At 39.6% G+C, this 6,761-nt stretch overlaps 1 long non-coding RNA gene across 1 annotated transcript in view; it reads left to right on the top strand.

Annotated features, from left to right (window-relative positions):
• Nucleotides 1-844: 844 nt before the first annotated feature.
• The window catches only part of LOC138163730 (uncharacterized), a 49,695-nt gene continuing 43,778 nt past the window's right edge, over nucleotides 845-6,761 (top strand). Inside the window, exon 1 of the long non-coding RNA XR_011168905.1 lies at nucleotides 845-1,118. This is a non-coding gene — a long non-coding RNA (uncharacterized lncRNA). The remainder of the gene's footprint in view (nucleotides 1,119-6,761) is intronic.

Here is a 6,761-nt window from a genome sequence, read left to right as displayed (position 1 = left end):
ATTAGTAATGCTAGCGTCACCAGAGGTAATTTTCATTTTACATATAAAAAGGATGTAAAATTCGTATTATTAAGGTCTCTCAGGAACTAATTAATATGACTTTAGACACTAGCTGTGTGACCTGAGCAAGTCATTTCACCCTGTTTGCCTCAGTTTCCTCATCTGTAAAATGAGCTGGAGAAGGAAATGGTAAGCCACTCTAGTGTCTCTGCCAAGAAAACCCCAAACGGGTCACAGAGAATTGGACATAACCAAAAAACAACTGAACAAAAAAAGGATTGGGGTCTTATCCCATGGAATTTTTTTAAAATGAAAGTTAAGAAGAACAAATAGCTATAATTTCCTTCCAGCTAGGTAATTATCTATTTAAAAAAAGGCCTGTAATGAATGTCTCACTCATTTAGCAGTTTTAACTCTCTGAAATCCAACAGACAGCCCAGAAATATGCAAAAAGGCCTTCGAACAGTCAGAAATGTGGACAGGACAACAAAGTTAGGATATGTTACTCAGATCAGATCCCTTCAGGCCCTCATTCTGAGAATCTGATTTATGTATATGTATATGTGTGTGTATGTGTATGTGTATGTGTATGTGTATGTATATATAGATATTTTTCTTTTACATTTCCTAAATTTTCCCTTGTATTGCTCCCCTCCTCCCTAGCCAAAGAATCATTCTTTACATCAAACAATTTTTTGGTTAACTTCTTATTAGTTAATTAGGCAAATTACCTAATCCCTCTGACCTCAAGTTTCTTCATCTATAAAATGGGGGTAATTACTCCTCCCCACAGGATTGCCCCATAGGCATATAATGGGGAATTGGCCAATAACACATCAGTGTGCTGTAACCCTTTCACCGGATGCATTTCTCCAGGTGCAAGAAGCTAACGAATCTGTTTCCGGGAGATTGGTAGAAGTGTCTTAGACAGACTTTGAAGACTATGAATTAGCATTATTAATTCAAATTCTGTAACTGGTTCCAGTTTGTTAACCACACAGTGAGGGGCAACCTTTTGGACTGACCATAGTTGAAGGACTGAGATTAAGCAGAGGCCACAACCTTATGAGTTTCTAAAGCTCAGGAGAGCAGGCTGTCCAGGAGCCTGGGGAATCCAGGTGAGTGAGTTCAGGCTGAGTTTTGCAATCAGCTCAGCATCTGTGCCCCAAAGAGCAAGAACAGATCTTTGGGATGTAGTCCAGCGGTAGCCGTGAATCATCTGGTAAGGATGCTTTTGGATGTGAACTTGGTGGGATCAAAGCTATAAAGAAACTAAACTCACTTTTAGTCTGGGGTGCTGTTCTGCTCCTGCTGCATCTTCAAGGTAACAATCCCTTTGTAAAAGGAGATTGATTTTAATGGATGGAATTGATTAATTAATTGAATGGATATGAGATGCTAATCACTGATGGCTAACAGTGGTAGGAAAACATCTGGAATGGGGGCTTGAGCCAAAGGCAGTAGGTAATGCCACCCAGCCCCTCAGGAGTACCCCTAGCATCTTGAGAGGGAGATATATCCACTGTCTGTGGGACAGTGAGTCCAGAACATACTTGCTATACATACCTCTCAAGGTTGTTATGAGGATTAAATAAGATAATGTAAATGAGATAAAATGATTTGTAAATATGAAAGCAATATAATAGTAATTTATATGTGTGTATACATATATGCTAGGACAGCACAGTATCTGGCACACAGCAGGGACTTAATACATGCTTATACATAATATACACACACATATGTATGTACATGTATATATATACACACACTCCCTTGATATCTCTAGCTCTTAGAACAGGTGTTGGCATATAACAGGAACTTAATATATGCTTATTAACTGATTGTGAGAACTCTAAGTCATCAAGAAAAAGTTACATTCTGCTCCATATCTTCTAAGAGGGGAGATTTTCCCCAAAGCTGTTTGAACCACCTTTTTTTTTGAAGTGTGAGAGCCTTAGGTGGGGTGGGGAGGTGAGCTTCAGTTTTCTGGAAAATATACTTTTGTAGACGACCAAATTCCCAGATGCTGCCCCCTACCTGTGGGGTTACATGTGTTTTCAGTTGGCATACATTTATGATCTGGGCCAACAAAGGAAATCTTGCAGGGGGCCCCTCTGCACTGAGGCTTCCCCCCCCTCCCCCTGGATTCAGAGAACACCTTCCCCTTTTCTGAACTCTGAAGACTGCAGGAGTCTCTTGGGTGTTAGTTTTGCCCAGACTTTCCCTATTAGAAGTTATGAGGACTAACTTACACTTTTATGATATTCTTGAAAACAAAAGTACATAGAGCTTTGAAACAGTAACTGAAAAGATTAATTGTTGTTATGGCAGGTTATTCAACAAACACTCCATCCTTGACTCTTCCCTCTCTTTCACCTCCGACCTCTAACCAGTTGCCAAATCTTGTTGCTTTTACCTCTAAATCAATTTTGTCCATTCCCCTCTCTCCATTTACATGGGCACCATCCTCCTTTAGATCCTCGTTACCCTTTGCCAGTTAAGAAACTCTTAATTAATCACCCAGTCCTATAGTCTCTTCAGTTGCTGATGATATTATCTTCCTAAGGTCTGCTGGTCTAACCTTGTCACTCTTTGGCTCAGACACCTCCTGGGGCTTTTTATTGCTTCTAAGAAAAAAGATAAATTCCCTGGTCTGATATTTAAGCCAAAGAACAAAACCAAGAACAGACTTCTTTGGTCTGACTTCACAGTTTGGATCCTGGCTGTCCATCCATCTTTAATTCGCTTTACTTCTTTTCACCTACTCTATGGCCGAGCCAGGTTTCTTGACCTTGACCTGTCTTCTCCTGTCTCTTCACATTGACAAAGGTCATTCATGTGCTGTTTAAAAAGTTCAAGAGACAGTTTCAGGGTAATTAGTCATTTTATTAATAATGCTATCATTTTATTAATAAAAGAGATCAGTGGAACTCTTGAATGCCAGAGACCCCTGACGGAACCCACTCAACGTTTATATGCCCTTGGAAGGGTGGGTGTTCCTGGGGGTGGCAATGTCTGATTGGTTAACAATTAATAATAGAATGAATACTATAATGAGATGTGGGCTCATTCTAATGAGAGTTTTGGGGGTTTATGACTTGGATCACCCATTTCTTCGTCAAAAAGACTTATCAATTTCCATATCACCTATCTTGCAAGAGGGAGAATCCATATTTTCCCAGATCTGTCTGCGTAAACAAAATGAGCAGGAATTCATCCATTCATTTAAACTTAGAATTTCTTTTACTGTCTCAGATTAGATCTTAGCCTGGGTAAGTTGCCCAAAATTTCGCAGAATTTTGGATGACTTCTGGATGAAGAAGTAGGAAAGGGGGAAAACCTTGGTCCTTTTTAGATAATTAGGTATTAAATATAAGAGAGAAATAGTAATTTCTCTCAATCCCATGTTTATTTATTTATTTGTTTATTCATTCATTCATCTATCTATCCATTTATTTATCTATCTATTCATTCATTCATTTATCTATCTATTTATCCATTTATTTATTTATTGTTTCTCATATTTATTGTTCAGCACTTTAGCTTGAAAAGGCCAAGGTCCCCCAAGGCATCCTGGGACATCTCCAGTTGCCTTGATCTATATCTTGCCACTGGACCCAGATGGCTCTGGAAGAGGTAGTGAGGCTGGTGATTTTGTACACCCTCCCTCACTTAAGTCCAATTCACTTGCAAGTCACAACATCACTTCCCTGATGTCATGGTCCTCTTTGAAAATGAAGGACAAACAGCAATCATTCAGCCTTCCCTAACCCCACCCTCCTTGCCCCTCTAACCTGAAAGTTTTCTCTCCCTTCTCAAATACTCATAGAACATTTTTTTTTCTGGATTTCTGCATTCGGCTCTCTAACGCACAAACCTCATTTGTGTACATGTTACACCACCAATAGAATGCAAGCTTCCTGAGGAGCTCCAGTGGGATTGAATCTGGCATGAAACTGGTGCCTGGATCCAGAGCAGAGGGGCCCCTTATGGAAAGGGCATGGGTTAGTGCCCCAGTCTCCTTGGGTAGGATAACACCCACAAGTAAACAGAAGAGGGAAAGGAGGAAATGGGAGTGAGGAATAGCTTATATTCAATTTGCTTGGAAAAAGGAAGATGAATAGTATGGAAAGGAGGAAGCAAACTGGAGCCTCTTGGATGCCAGAGTAAGGAGTCTGTGCTTTTTATTGTCGATAATGGAGAACAGTTCAAGATGTGATCAGACTTGGCCATTGGCAAGATTACTTTGAAAAAGGAAACAAAAAGATTACTTTGGAAGCAAGACATTCAGTTGGAGATGTCCAGCAGGCAGTTGAAGATGAAGGGTTGGAGTCCTAGGGAGAGGGATTAGGGGATAAAAAAATTGGAACTTGTCTCCCCTATGTGATTGTAAATTCTTTGAGATTAGGAACTCTTTCTGTCTCTCTCTTTCTCTCTCTCACTCTCTGTATCTCTCTCTGTCTCTCTGTTTGTCTCCTACTTCCCCCAATAAACTAGTGCAATAAGGACATAATATACATTTAATAAATGCTTTATCCATTTGTCTGCAAAAAAGTAAGGTCATGAAAAGGAATGATGTATAGAGAGAAAGGAAGAGGGTCTAGGATAGAACTTTAGGTTGCTGTTGTTCATTTGTATCCAACTCGTTGTGACTCCATAGACCATATTGTCCATGGGGTTTTCTGGGAAAAGAAACTAGAATGGTTTGCCATTTCCTTCTCCAGTAGATTAAGCCCTGACAGAGGTTGTGACTTGCCCATGGTCACACAGCCTAGTAAGTTTCTGAGGTCAGATTTAAACACAGGTCTTCCTGACTCCTAGCCCAGAGCTCTATCCACTGAGCTGCCTAACTGTCTCTAAGAGTCTTGGTAGGAACCCACAATTGGTATGGGGCTGGGGGGTTGTGGAGGGGAAAGTGGATGATGAACTTGCAAAGGAAAAAATGAGTGGTAATACAGGGGAGTTGGTGGCTTGAGGAAAGTAGAAAAGATTTGAAATAGTCATTATGGAGATTGATATGGAGACTCAATTAGAGATTTAAAAAGGATGGCCATGCATCAGTGAGAGCCTAGTTGAGATTAGAGAAGGTGTGGGAATTACAAGATTTTTTTTTTAAAGAGCAAGATCATATTTTCAAAATGGCCTTTTTACCTTGAACTTGCTGTGATAGAAAGTGTTAAGTGTAGTGGTGCCAAAGAAAAAGGCAAAAACACAAGGAACTCATAGTCTAACGGGGGAGAGCACATGTAAGTACCTATGAATGCACAAGATGCATACAGGCTAAATAGAGGCCGGTCTAGAGACAAAGCAACACAGTGATGGTGGTAGAGACAGTGGGGTGGGAACTGGGAAAGGCAATTTTTTTTTTACAAATGGAGAAACTGAGGTTCAGGTTAAAGATTTCCCAAGGTCACATAGCGACTAAATGGAAGAACTAGGCTTTGAACCCCAATACTTGGACTCAAAGGGTACTATTCTTTCCATTACAACATGGTAACAATCTTTAATAAGATTCTTCTCTCTCAATAACTTTTTTTCATATTTAAAAGAATCTTTGCAATGTCTGGAGAAATCCTAATATAATTTGCTTAATCACCTAAATTAAGATGATGGAATAATAAATACTTGTCTCAAATTAAAATATGGGAGCAAACAGGAATGAAGCTCCCCAGTGTCTTCCTCAACAATACTTGCCCAGGAAATAGACCACCATTTTTCGAAAGCATTTCGGCTGAGTTTTCTGCCTTGCCATTGTTATGTTAGAAGAGGCATATTTTTGAAGTTAATACTTCATGCAGAAAAGAGTTTGCAACTTTGGTTCAATTATGGTTTGGCTCAAGCAGCTTTCTCCAAGGCTCAGAAACTTACTGCTTTGCATTTTGAAATCTATACTAGCAAAGAGAAAATACACAAATAATTAAAAAATAAACACCCAGAAGTTTTACTCTTGGAAATTAAGAAATAAAATAAAATAAGGGGTTTATTTTACCGTTTTCATATGTCTGTGATTCCCCATTGCTGGAGGCTTTTGGTCTTTTTAATGCAGTTGCCAAAAAGTCTGTGGAGGGCTGATGAGGGGCTTTTCAAAGACAAGCATAACAAAATGTTGGGAAAGTGAAATAAAAAATATATCAGGCACTTTGACTCCCAAGAAAATTAGTCTGTTTGGATTAGCTTCTGGGCCCTCTAACCTTAAAAAAAAAGATTTAGGAGTTTTCTTTCTGAAGTTATTGTTCCATTACATGGTAGAGAAATCTGAAGTGATGCCATTTACCATGTCCCAATTTTCAAAAAGTAGAGAAGAAATTAGATGAAATGTGTTCAAATTTGGCCCAGAGAAAAGAACACAGTGCAAGTGCACTGGTTTTTAAATATGTTAACAAGAGTACATGTATTGCCCTGAGTCTTCTCAACCAAATACATTTTAGCGTCTCAGGTTCCAGGGGACCCTAAGGCATCTGGGAGCGTTTACTGGTGATTTAGATAAAGTGACTTTGCAGCCTGATACAGGGCAGGTTTTCTCCAGAAATATTCTGCTACTTGATGCTGCCATTGAAATCACCACTGCAGACTTTACTACTGGAGTCAAAGGCCATTCATTTTTATCTCACAGTTTCAACAAAAGGTGTTCTTTGGATAAAACCCTTTCTGAGGGGATGCCTTGATCCATGAAAAATTTCTGTTGGTGTGTGTGTGTGTGTGTGTGTGTGTGTGAGAGAGAGAGAGAGAGAGAGAGAGAGAGAGAGAGAGAGAGAGAG

The sequence above is a fragment of the Petaurus breviceps genome, unplaced genomic scaffold, assembly GCF_028583685.1.
Source record: "Petaurus breviceps papuanus isolate PSGF00001 unplaced genomic scaffold, PetGlider_PUasm1.0 126, whole genome shotgun sequence".
In the NCBI taxonomy this organism is placed as follows: Eukaryota; Metazoa; Chordata; class Mammalia; order Diprotodontia; family Petauridae; genus Petaurus; species Petaurus breviceps.
Note: the sequence above shows the minus strand (reverse complement) of the source record. Positions and strands in the feature narration are given on the sequence as shown.